This window comes from Protopterus annectens, chromosome 3.part0 (assembly GCF_019279795.1).
Source record: "Protopterus annectens isolate FY-2018-M chromosome 3.part0, PAN1.0, whole genome shotgun sequence".
Classification (NCBI taxonomy): Eukaryota; Metazoa; Chordata; order Ceratodontiformes; family Protopteridae; genus Protopterus; species Protopterus annectens.
This window is the reverse complement of record NC_056731.1, coordinates 1,233,564,441-1,233,578,719: the sequence shown is the minus strand read 5'-3', so window position 1 is coordinate 1,233,578,719 and position 14,279 is coordinate 1,233,564,441.

Here is a 14,279-nt window from a genome sequence, read left to right as displayed (position 1 = left end):
TGTGCATGGTTAATCGGTTTGCCAGTAGATGTCACCATTCCTCGATTCTTCCACTGTTGTGCAAAAACATGTACAGTAGAAAAAGCATACTGGCTATCTGTAAAAATGTTTACGCTTTTACCCTTTGCTAAGATACATGCCCGTGTCAGGTTAATCAACTCTGCTGCTTGTGCAGATAGGTTATGTGGTAGAGGTTTCGCTTCTACAATCTCAGTATCAGAAACTACTGCATAACCTGTTAGGTTCTGTCCTGTAGGACTCCTTTTGCATGAGCCATCCACGTAATATGTCACCTCGGCATCATTCAAGGGAACATCCGTGAGGTCTTTTCCAGGCAGTGTCTTTTGCTCAACTGCCTGCAGGCAGTTATGGGGTGTGCCATCCACAGGAATTGGGAGAAATGTAGATGGATTCAAAGTAGTACATCATTCAATTGTCATGTGAGGTTGGCTCAGCAATATAGTCATACAAGAAAGATGCCTAGCAGGGGAAAGATATGCTATTTTTTCTTGCAGTAAAATGATTGCGACTGCATGAGGCACTCTCAATGTGAGAGGGTGGAATAGCACTACTGAGGCTGAAGCCTGCACTGCCATTGCAGCTGCAACTACTGCTTGTACACAGTGGGGTAGAGACCACGCCACTGGGTCCAATTGTAATGAATAATAAGCAATGGGGCGTTGTTTGTCCCCATACTGTTGAGTCAATACTGATGTCATATAACCTTGCTTGCAATCTACAGTTTGGAAAAAACGTTTGTGATAATTTGGTAATCCTAAAACAAATGATGATGCTATCAATTGTTTCAGCTTGCAGAAAGTTAATTCTGCTTCTGGTGTCCACTGCATTAAATCTTGTGCTGCCATAGGCTTCTTAAAAATCAGGTTGGTTAAAGGTGCAGATTCCAAAGCATAGTTTGGGATCCAGCTCCGACAAAAATTAGTCGTACCCAGGAAGGACATAATTTCCTTCTTGGTTGTGGGTTTTGGTGCTTGTAAGATCGCCACTTTTCTGTCCTCATCTAGTGTTCTGCCATCTTTGGATATTACATATCCAAGGTATTTCACTTGTTTTCTCCAAAACTGCAATTTATTTTTGCTTACTTTGTGTCCTTCAACTGCTAGGAATTTTAATAATGCTATAGTATCTTCCTTACAATCTTGCTGGGTAGGGGCAGCCAGCAGGATGTCATCAACATAAAGTAAAATTTGACTACCTTTCGGTGGGATAAATCCCGTTAGATTACTTGCCATTTCTTGTGAGAATATTGTTGGACTTTCACTATAACCCTGTGGTAGTCGCGTATATGTATACCGTTTCCCCTGAAATGTAAATGCAAACCAATACTGGCTCTCAGGATGTATCGGTATCGAAAAGAACGCATTGCTGATATCTACCACAGAAAAGTATTTCTGTTGAGGTTTTAAATTATTCAACAAGGTATGTGGATCTGGCACCATAGGTGCTCTTGGTATTACTGTGTAATTTACAGCTTGTAAATCTTATACCATACGCCATTCTCCGTTTGCTTTTCTAACTGGGAAAAAGAGTGTGTTACATGGTGAATCGGGGGATTCCACCAGTATTCCCCTCTTAAGCAAAGCTGCTATGATAGGTTTAATACCTGCCTTTGCATCTTTTCTCAAGGGGTACTGTCTCTTTTGCGGTCTGAATGCTGACTTTGGTGTGATAGTAACTGGCCCTGCTGTGCGAATAAGTCCTACATCTGATTTTCCTGTTGACCAGATAGTTTCTGGTATGTCTAACAAAGCTTTTTCTTCCTCTTCTAATAAGAGGGCTACTCAGCTGACTTTGCTGGACTGCAAGTGTACAGCTGGATGTGTTTGTGCTATCCAGTTCAGTTTCTGTCTTTGTATTCCCTGTTCTGACAGTTCTGATTCTGTCTGTTTTTCCCATTTTGTGACTTTTTCTCCTAGGTCTATCCATTTTAAATCTTCCTCTTTAGTTAAACTAACATGTGGTATTAGATTTGATTTGTAAAGTGAAAAGAACTGCTGGGGTAATGAACAGCTAACTACACTGTTCCCTTTCATGTACCAATACAAATTACACAGTACTAATCTGTTTGCATGATTTTTAAACAATTCTTGTTCATATTCTTTGTCAGGTCCTGGTGTATTACAATAATACAAAGTATAGTGCAACAGGTGTTGTATGTCAATGCAAAGGGAAGGAAACTTACTGATAGCTACATTCATTAACTCTTCAGTTACTGCTCCAGGGTCAGTTGTAACTAAGTCCTGGCTGTACCAGTAAAATGTCTCACCTTCCGTTTGCACAGCAAAAGTATTAGTATGTCGTTGTGCTTCCATATCCTGCATATTTGGAACTACTGCTATGCCTAATAGTTGCAATAGATCTCTGCACAAAAGGTTCACTGGGCATTTTGCAGAAACAATAATTTTGCTTTTCTTGGTTAATCCTGAAACAGGATCTGTTATTGTAATGTTATGGGAGAGAGGCTCCCGATACAGCTGTCCATTAGCTGCTTTTACTAGTATAAAGTCATGTGATTATGAATTTTCTGGTAGTTTGGCGGGGTGTACCAGGGTGCCCCTGAATAGCACAAGAATTTGACTTCCCTCCCTTCTACCAGGAGTGTCACTTCTGGTTTTGTGTCAGCCAAATAGAGCTCTAAGCTCAGTAAGGCTAGGTCTAATATTTCGTTTTCTTCACTATCGGTAGCTTCCTGCACTTCCTCTATTATCACATTCTCTGCTCCTTCTATCACATTCTCATTTATCCTTTCTCTATTATTCCTATCTAGTGATTCCTGACTTTCATATAGTCAGTCCTCACCCTCATCGTTTTTGTCTTCCACTGCTGCCTTCTTATTTTTCCTGCAATCCCTTGCCATGAGTCCTTTTTTCCAGCATTTGAAGCACTCACCTCTTTTCTTTCTCCCTTCAAAGTTCTCTGTTCGCTGATCAGATTCTTTGTTTCCCTGGGCAATCTTTTTGCCCTTTTGTCCGGACTGTACTAAATAAACTTCTCCATCTTCCACAGCAAATACTTGGGCTTTCTTTTTCTTTTTGTTGTTAAAATTCCTCTCGGCATGTCTAGCATATTCAAGCAGTGATTGTAATCTGCTTGTACGATGGTCTACCATGTGTTTAGTAATAAAACTACTTATGGGTGCAATACTGCCTTTCAAAAATGCATTCTTTAACTGCTGCTCATATGGGGAATCTTGTGTCTGATCTTCAGACACTTGCATTGCACAGTGATTGTTAAAACATTCCAATAATCTGGAAAAATATCTATCAACAGTTTCACTTTCTTGTTGGATGCAGTGATTAATGCAAGTCCAGTTTGCCCTAGGTTTCCATTTCTCAGAAATTCGGTCTGTCAGACCTTTCACTCTGTTGTCTAATTCTGCACTGCTATGTGGGAGGGGCCTAAGTGCAGTGTCACGGGGATTCCAGTTGCCACTGATCATGTGCCAATCTGGACCTACTATTTGTCTGACTACTTTTTCTACTTCCTCTCCATTTAAGTGATAACTTAATCTCATGCCCTGTAAGTCTTCTAAGAACTTTCTAAAATTAACTTTTGGATGGGGGATTCCCTCTGTGGCTTTCCGGACGTCCTCCGGTGTCCACGGTCTGTATACTAAGAGAATTGGGTTCTGCCCTTCTTGTCCTGCCTGAGGATTTGGTACTTCTATGTGTGAGCATATCTCTTCTTCACTCATAGCCCATGAATTTCCATTCATTTGATATAATTCAATATCCCCTTTTAAATTACATGTTCGAGACCTGGTCTCGATAGGATCTCTAACAAACGGTAGTGGTTTTATAGGAACAACTGGGTATCGTGGAGGTGGGTCAGTTTGCTCTTTTGCTTCATATTCCGGTAAGGGAACTGGTAAGGGAACTGGAACCGGAGTGGGCAGAGGAGCCGATGCTATAACCAAGTTATTATCCTCTTTGTCTAGAAACATTGCTTTTGAATTTTTATTCTTTTGTTCTCTTCGGTTTGCTTCCTCAATCCACCTGTGTGCCTGAGGAACTCCTAGTTTACACTGTTTTTTAACCCGACCTTTAGAATCGGTTTTTAACTGTCTAATAAGTTTGATAAGCGAGGGTCTTTCTAGTTTCCCATCAAATTCATATTTATTAAACCATTTAGTATAATATTTAACATTATCAGCGCGCTGTGATTGCATATATTTTGCGTCTTCGGTTAATGGTGGGCTTTGGGGTCTTTTTGTTTTTGTGCACGTATTACCCATTTTGTTCTAACCTTTTTTAAATGTTACGTAACCCTTTTGTTTTTAATGTGGTACCACCAAGTGTTTACAGTCTCTTCAGACTAACTGCCTACTTATTCTTTTTCCCTGATCTATGACAAGATAGCAATATTTCTGTCCCTGAATTAAAAATTCTTACAGAACAAATACAATCAAGTCCCTGATCTAAAACAGAAAAAAGTAGATTCACCTTACCTGAGTCTCAGCGATTGGTCACTCACTGTTCAAATGGAACCTGCCTTCAGTCGTAGATCAGAAAAGTGGCTGGCCTCTTTTGCACGACAATTCAGTCGGAGGTCTTTCAATGAAGAAGATCCGATGTGGTATCTTCCCTGTGCAGTTTCATGCCACCTGGCCCATCTGATCCCAGGCTAAACGAGGGTTTCTGGCTCCAAAGGACCAAAAAATGTTAGAGAAAAATACTTTAAAAAGACCAAAAGCATAAGGTTTAGTTCAGGTATCTTTATTCTTGCGCAAGGAGACAAAAAATGCAGTTACAGAATTTGTCTGACTAAAACAGGAAGTGTCACAGTTATTATACCTTTCTTTCAAGACATTGCCCACTACGACTGACGTAGCAGATCACCAGTTCACAATTCTGTTACTTTACAGATGTTTCTCACATTTCTAGCTGACTCTTCAAAGTTTAAAAAAGATTTTTCAGTAAACAGGATGGCCTTGATGACCACTGGTCAGTTAAAACATTTTTGCTATGTGATGTTACAAGTCTGGGTACTATGGCTAATTCAAGCACAATGCAAGTACAGATTTCTGAAGCAGTTCATTGTTTATAGTATTTAACTATCTTGCAGCTTGTGCACTTTTTCATCAACATGAACAGAGCTTATTGTCCATAATGAATGGATCTACAGAAATTATTATTCTCTATTTAATTTCCTGACCTAGCAGAAAATCACCTGCTTTCCAGTACATTTCCAAAGCATAAACATGTATTTTGCTGTGCTAGCAAACTAGGTCAGAGTGCATCTTGCAGTGTCAGAAAGCACAATTTCAGAAAAGCACATTTGCAGTCTCAAATAAAACTAATGCTGTATATAGAATAAAAACGTGTTACTCTTCCCTTATTAGAATAAGCATTGCACACATATGTTAATACATATTTTTCTAACATTTTCTAAAAAGACTTGAGTGCTATTTTCTTGACTATGGGCAGAGGTGAAAACAAATTAAATGAATTTCTTCTTAATTTCTCCTAATCGGAACAAAGGCAGAATTCAGCTGTGAAATAGTGCAATGGTGAAATTATCAGCTAAAAGTATCCAGTAACTGAAGATGAAGTCTTTATCCCTATTTTTTTTCTATGTTTTTAGGCATCTGTCTCCTTCTGGCATTTACTAAGTACTTTATTTGGGATATGTTTATTGTGTGTTTATGTGACAAATATTTTCTGAATCTGCATCTTGTCTTAACTGCAAAAAGAAGGGCAAAGAGTTGAGGAGGAATTTGTCATAATTGAGAGTTCTGTATGACCGTTTAGCTCTTTGATGTTATACTGTGGAAGCAAAAAAAATATGTAGAACATATATATCATTGCTATAGGAATAGATTAATACGTTATAGAATCACTCTTCAATGGTTTCAAAACATCTTGTTGCATTGAGTCATTCACCAAACAGTATGAAAAAATCCATTGGTCCACTTACCAAACCACACTGATTTCTTAATAAATGCTTATGCATTTATTTGTTAGAAAATTGCAACAAATATCTCAACTTTATTTAATTAATGACACCATGTCTGATTACTGGGATTGCATTCAAAAAGTCTGAAGGGAGGGTGATCTTGTGCTATGAGTCATGTATGGGTTTATTGATATTTTATCAGTGTTTTACCAATTGCTCAATTTGTCACACTCCATTCTCACACCATAACCTTACTGCTACTAAGGGCTATAAGCAATATATAAAAACACTCGGTTGTATTTTTACGTTGCATATGTAATGAACCATGGTAATGACACTGAAACTGAACTAATAAGCAATCCATCTGTTGTGATCGAATACTATAAAGTATTTTTATTTAAATGCCCTGTGCACTACAGCAGTATCCTATGTATAACACTGCATTGTTAAACTGACAGTTATCAATGACATCTACAATGAATGGTTTCAGAGGAGGATTATATGCGAATGTCACCAGTATTCAGAATACCTACCCCACCTCCAAACATTCAGGTCTGAATGGTGGAAATTCATTAAAATAAAAGAAGACAATGTTTCTATACAGGAAAACGAGGTATCAATCAACAAGCTATAAGCTTACAGCAGTCAGAAGGGCGGAGACTGAATGCAACCGATTTGAAAAGTGCTAAGCAGTGCAAAAAATTTAATGTCTGAAACATGGCCAATGTTCCTAACAATTACTTTGTATGTTTTGGCAGACTGTACATGGATTATGTTACAGAGAAACAAACATCAATCTTTCAGTTTACTGTCAAAGTGAAATTGGGTTTCCCACCCACAAAAATACATAAGCTTTTCATGCCCACCTAGATCTGGGATGTAAATGCATTAAGTAGTACTAATTGAAAGCTATCCTTGCATGACAGTGGCGTAAGTCAATAAAGGAGATGAAGCGTTTAAAAAGAATACAAGCTGTACTTCTGGCTCAAATGCTTGAGTTCTGATGTGAATAGATTGCATTCTATAAATAGTTTGAGGTATATAAATTAGTAAAGCCATCTGAGTTAACAGATAGTGATCCATTTCTTAATGTTCTTTAGTAAAGCAATTCATAGCATTCTTTCTGCAAATACAGGGCAATGAGACGTCCCTCCTGTCACTAGTCTTTAGTTTTATAAGCTATGAAGCTAATAACGACAGAGGCATTACTACTGAGCCTATAAGGAATCAACAGGTTTTCAGCCTCTCATATTAGCTCAGGTTTCCCATGAACTAATGTGTCTTTAGCCTCAGCTGTTTGACAGGATGCATTCAAGAGAAATAATTGAAGGTTTCTATTGACCAAAATGATGTTGCCAAACTGCTACTCCTGGATATTCCCAAGAGCTTTTTTCTTCATTTAGTTTTAACATTCATCACTTTTTCACTCAATTTGTTTCACTGGCACAAGTTTCTAAGCACCTTGTTTTATGGGCCCCAGGGATGGTGTGACAGAAGGGGCTCCTTATTTACCTTAGCAGTCTCTCTGTGTCATCTGGTTAATCATGTGTCTAATCGACAGCACTGTGCATCCTGTCACACTGTGTTCAACAATAACTGCTCATTCATATTTAATACAATAGACTGTTTAAGTCATTCCATGCTTTGCAGAAGATATTGTGTTTCTTTGTTTGATGCTCTTGAGGTTTGGAAACAGGCATATGCTTTCAGTTCTGTAGCTAAGCAGGCTGCTGCAGCTGCAACGGGCAAAGCGATGTGTTTTCTTTTAAAACCTAGTAATCGATTACTGCAGTGTGAACTGTGACATTCTTTTATTAACATGTGCATGCATATATTAGCTATTTATTAAAATTGTTCACAGTAGGTTCAATGCACACATGCACACACACACACACACACACACACACACACACACACACACACACACACACACACACACACACACACACAAACACATAATGAAGGGAACAGCTCAATAAACACTATAAAAATAAATTTATTTATGGTGACTAAAATCTTAATTCTGTGATTTTTTCACATTATTAAATGATGCACCTAATAAACTAAAGTGATTTAACTCTAGATGAAAGACCACTACCATGTTCCTGTTTTTTTCTTAATTTTATTTTAAGTGTTAGCCTGCTTATGCCCTTCTTTCACATGGTTCGTGATGGTACGACCTGCAGTGTGGACTTTTTGAGCTAGCTACAGGATTTCTTTTACTCCACAGCTTTGCTATAAATGATGGCATCTTCCTTGTCATATACTTCTCCTACTGAGTGTAGAGTACAGCTCACTCCCACATTGCACATTTACTCATAGGAGCACATGGCACTGTTAACCCAGATTATGAGAGTGCTAATAGGTCTCACCATGTTCCCTGGGGCTCGGTGAGTGCTAACGTTTTGGTGATTGAATGACTCGACTCATATTTTCACAGCTATTAGCTGCAAGAATGACGTGAACAACAGAATGCTGTTGGCTTACACTGGGCAATCTCCCTACCAGACCCCAGCAAATGTTGTGATTCTAAATATGATGACTGCAGTCTCACTTTTTCCATTTTGGTCTGAAAAAAATTAGTTCAGAACTCTTTATAAAAATATATCTGCTAAAAAGCTTTACAAGCATTCTTGATAACTACATGTTCATTTCCTTTGCAAATGTAATTTAAACCAGATAAGTATGTTGTGACACAGCCCTGTGACACAGCTTGAAACAGTCTGTGTTTTGTGCATCAAGCATGTATCTCCCCAACCACAGGAATACAATCATGAATTGAAATTCCTTAGAAACTAAAATGGATCAAGGAATAAAACGAGTATAGGAGGCTAATGAAAACTAATCAGAAAACAGTTTAACAAACATAGGTTAGAAAACCTTTCATTGTGGGGACTTATGTCTCACTGAATGACATTAAAATGTATGTGGGGGTTGTCACTAAACTCAGTATATTGTGTTCTTATTGTGATATTCAGGCTGTGTGTGTGTGGGGGGGTGGCTTTCCACTTTGACTATCTAGCCTTTGAAGGCCAGTGACTCAGTGTGTACATAGCCTGTTGACTATTTGAAACCTTGTATTGCAAACTCCTCAAGCTAACAGTAGTGATATTTGTAGGAAAAAAATGTAGCACAAAACAATGGCCATATTGCAACCCTACACAGGGATGGTATATCACTCCAAGATTTGCTGTCTGCCCTTTCTGCCTTATCTGTTTGTTCCTGATCTAGTACCAATGTGGCAATCATCTGTCAGCTGACTGCACTTCTTGACAATGAAGTTTTCCTACACAAGACTGTGAAGTTCATTATCCCTAACAAAAAAAAAAAAACACTTGAATCTTAAATTCAGGATGCCGCTCTTTGTATATCCAGTTGCATAAGTAGAACAAGAGGCAAAGCTGTCAGTGACCATATAAGATTAAAATAATTTATTAGGTTCATAGGTTCATAGATTAGTACTAAGCTAACTGCCCTTGCGAGCCATTTTAAGCCTAGCCAATTACCCCTTGTGAGATTCAAACCCTGCACCTTGTGCTTGCAAGGCAAACACCTTAACCATTAGACCACCCTCCCAACCCCAAATAAAATACCTCCCTCAGTCTCGAACCCAGGACCTTGGAAACACTAGTCTGCATGACTTACCACTAAGCCATGACTGCTATATATTAAGACACTTTAACTGTTTAAAATTGATGTTTACATAAGTAAATAATTGTAAGTGTAAAACAAAAGGTCAAACTTCATAGTGTATTAGAAGAGTGTCCTTCTTCAGTTAAATAAAACAACATTAAAAACCAGTGTTAAATACCCACACTACATCTAAATGTTAAATAATTTGAAGCATGATGTTGGAAATTTTGGAATAGTCTGGATATGTATTAGGACAATATAAACTGAAAATCAGAAAATGTATTAAGTAACTACTATATTGGCTTTGGCTTCTTTGAAAGGTGCAGGTAGTTTGCTTTCCTTTAATCTATTATGGAGCTGATTATACAGACATAGTGACATAGCTATAGTTATAGATATATATTAGATATAGATATATATATAGATATAGATTTAGATATAGAAACAGATATAGATATAGATATAACAGCACTGTGACTGACAAAGCAGCTCAGTCTAGAAGTGATAAAGAAGCAGATTGGTAGATTTCATACACATTGCTGTTTTACATCAGTTAAGGCATGGACTGATGCAAGATAACTTCTCTAAAGATAAAGCATCATGTATTTAATTTATAAAACCAAGGTGTGGTATAGTAAGCTTGTTGGAGTCCTGTGTTTTTGAGATTTTGTTTGCATTCCCCTTGTTGCACCTGGGTTTAGAACTGTTGCAATAACTGGATTTTCTGTTATCTGCCTTGTTTCTTCTAGCTGTAGAACAGCAAAAGACAGCAGGTGAATGTCTTTGTATTGACTGCTGATGATTTTGGTCTGGTGGTTGTGTTTTCTGTTCCTGGTGGTGGTGGGGAATTTATCGCTTATGTTTTGTTGAGTGGATTAGTTCTACTAAGACTATGGCTTCTTTCCAGGGGAGACCCCAGGTTACACTCACACTGATTAGGGGGTGATGACCCAAGGTTGTACTCACACTGACTAGGGGTGATGACCCAAGGTTGTACTCACACACTGACTAGGGGTGAGAACCCAAGGTTGTAAGCATGAAGTCTGATAATGTGTTGTGTAGCACTGTAATTTACATCTATACATTGCATAGCATACTTTGCCTTAGGCATAGGCCAACTAGGCGGCTGCCTAGGGCACCTCTCTAGCAGAGGTCCTTTCCCAGTATTTATATGTTTATTTTTTGTAATAAATAAATAGTTTCCTTAAAATGTGTTGAATGAAGACTGGAAAACTGTAAGAAAAACAAATAAAAACGTAATCTGGATGGTGTAGGCAGACCAGGATGGGGCCACCCAGTGGGGTAGGGGGCACTGTGGAGCCCTTTTGCTTAGGGCACCAGTTGTCCAAAGGCCGGCTCTGATGCATTGTTCCAGAAAGTAAAGACTACATAGTGAGAACATTACTGAAATAATGGAAATGTCTCATAGTAGAATGGATGGCAAAACACTAATGTGTATGATTCAGGAAAAGGATCCATATGTTGATAATGCTCTGCCCTTGGGAGAAACTGACGAGAGTGCACTAGGAAACTCAGGTGGCAAAAGTTGTTCCTGCACAGGGGCATAACAGTACAAGGGCTGAAGTGAAGTAAGATGCACACCTTCTATGGGAGCTAAAACAGGTCCATTGCTACTTTTACTGAAAAATATAATGGCAATTTGTAAAGCTCTTTTGTGTGGGACAATACTAATATACGACCGTGCTTCAAACATTAGGATGTTCACATCTTTGTTCATCCAAAGCAGGAACAGTTCTGTGAACTGACTTTCAAACTGTTTTTGGAAATGATTGTTTTTCAAACTGTAAAAAAGAATGTGTGCTCTTAAATTTAAATTGTAAAAGAGAGTTGATAGTCCAATTCAAGACTAATATTATAGAAGAAAAACAACCAGTGGAATTTTTGCAACAGAATTTGATGATGTACCTTCATTTACAAAAGTAAAGGATGAAAGATGGGCTTGGGCTGAAGCATGGGAAATCTAGGGATCACAGAAAGTGCATGATATCAAAATTAAACCTGGACCAAGCGTAATACATGTTAATGTAATAAGGGGCATTGTTAAATATTTGGGGCAAACAGAAAACACATTATTTTTGAGGTTTTGGCATACATTTTGTAGACTGATAAAAAACATGATCTTAATGTGAGTGCAGGGTACACTCATTAAGGAACTTTGTATTGCGATGCAAAAAATGCTGGGAAAAAGGATATGCATAGTTTGATTGTGAACACTGTGACCAAAATATGAATTGTGTTGAAGGAAATAGGGTGTAAACAATAATTCTAAAATAGCAAAAAAATGATGTAATGAGGAAAGTAGTGGCAAAAAAAATGTTCAAGTGGAAGATAAAGAAGAAAAGTGACCATTTTGAAAGAAGTGGAGATGATAAGAAAGGGATGGAAGAAAGTATTATAGTATAAAATAATGTACCATATGTTATACCAACTACTACTGAGTTTGATGTGTTATAAGATGAGGATGGTAAGGGGGTATTTCTGAGATTAGAAATGTAGGTACAGAAGATGCTAGAGCAGGTAAAAAGTTAATGTATAGAAGTACTGGAAAACTAGAGCCATTTGCCAATAAAACTAAGAAAAGTAAAGCAAAGAAAAGAGTAATGATTCAGTCTAGGTACAAAATATGACCAGTGCAAACTAAATATGACCAGTGCAAAACTAAATATGACCAGTGCAAACTAAATATGACCAGTGCAAACTAAATATGACCAATGCAAAACTAAATATGACCAATGCGAACTAAATATGACCAGTGCAAAACTAAATATGACCAGTGCAAACTAAATATGACCAATGCAAACTAAATATGACCAGTGCAAAACTAAATATGACCAGTGCAAACTAAATATGACCAGTGCAAAACTAAATATGACCAGTGCAAACTAAATATGACCAGTGCAAAACTAAATATGACCAGTGCAAACTACATATCACCAGTGCAAACTAAATATGACCAGTGCAAAACATAATTGTCAGATGAATGATACTATTAAACTGAGTATAAAAAAATTCTAATTGGTTTAAAATTGTTTACTTGATATCCAATATGCAAATGAACAGCAAAAGTCGCAGTTGGGATTTTGTGTGTTGGGGGGGGGGGGGTAAGTGCAGACTTTTGGTATACTTTTAATTTTGAAAACCCAAACTATCAAGTATTTTACTACTAAAATGTGACCTAATTGTGAAGGAAGAAATGCATTTAGTGTAATATGCTTAAAAGTGTAAAGACATGATGAGTTATGTAAAATTAACAACAGAGTGAGATTGAAAGTTTGCTTATGTAAAGGAAAAACTTAAAACTGGAACTGATTTATTTTTTCAGACATGAAGACAGAATTAAAATTGATTAAACAGTGGTGGGAGGAATACTGGGCTATATCGGGGTGTCTGACAAAAATCAAGAAGTAATCAAAAACGGTATGCATATTAAATGTTTAACATGAACAATGTAAAGAAAGTTGTGAAATGAATAAACAGTTCAAAAAGATATGTACAGATCAAAAAGATATGAGGACATTTTATACCTGCTGGACTGACTGGTCTTTGGCTTTTAGATGGAAGTACTGAAAGGTTTATTTAGAAGTAGATGTAGACTGTTGATAGAAATAATCAAGATTACAGAAGACTGGTTAGATAGTGTGAGAATCAACTATAAAAAGTATCTGGAAGTATTACAAAAAGGGAGAGAACTGTATAAAAAAACCAGCATTACCAAAACTGTAATTTTATGACAGAGACATTTGTTTAATGAAACAAAGAAGTTATACAGTTATTAGGAAATAGTTTAAAATGGTGAAATAAAAATGGATATACTATTAGAAGAGAAAAGGAAGGAAGTTAGAAACAAGAGAGAATAATGAAAGGCGTATTAAAGTGTGTTATGCAAATATATAATAAAAGTATGACAGCAATTATGAGAGACTGGGATGTTAACAGGTTAGATGCAGAGGATGTGGGAAATTTAGATGGGCAGCTGACAGCACAGGAATTAGAGCTGGTAGTGAAAGAAAAAAATATTCAAACAGTTCCTAGTAGAGATGACACAGATTGTTTGTTTTACAGATAGATCGAAGATAAATATCCAAGTTAATTTGCTCCGATGCTAACTGAGTGCCTTGACAATGGAGTAAGAATTCCAAGGGTATGTGAAGGGGTTGTAAGGTACATTTGGAAGAATGGAGTTAAGAAGTTAATAAACAGCTGGAGAGCTCTTATATTAGGTAAGTAGATTATGAAATAATTATGAAAATATTGCTAAAGTGATCAGAAAATTTTTTAGATAACATCATAGCAGAATGGCTATATGTTTTAAAGTGGAAAAGTTGAATGGAATATTAATTACTGCAAAATGAATAAAATAATGCATTGTAAGGAAGGGGGTAAACTAGTTTTATGTGATACAGAGATAGCATATGACAAAGTGGAGTATACACAACTGCAGTGCATACTGCAGGAATATAGTGTAAGTGAAAAAAAGTGTTATTATCTGTTTATATTCAGTTTATGGGGAAAGCATAGTAAAGGATTTCATAAATCGATTGTTGGAATGAGAGATAAGGTTAATGACTGGGAAAACAGGAGTGTTCCATGAGCATTGTGGTTTTGTAATGATTATGAATGCAATATTAGGAAAATATTTAACAGAGATGGAGGATGTGCAATGGAAATAGAGATCAGGTGCTTTTTAAACCAACAATAATTTCTTATAG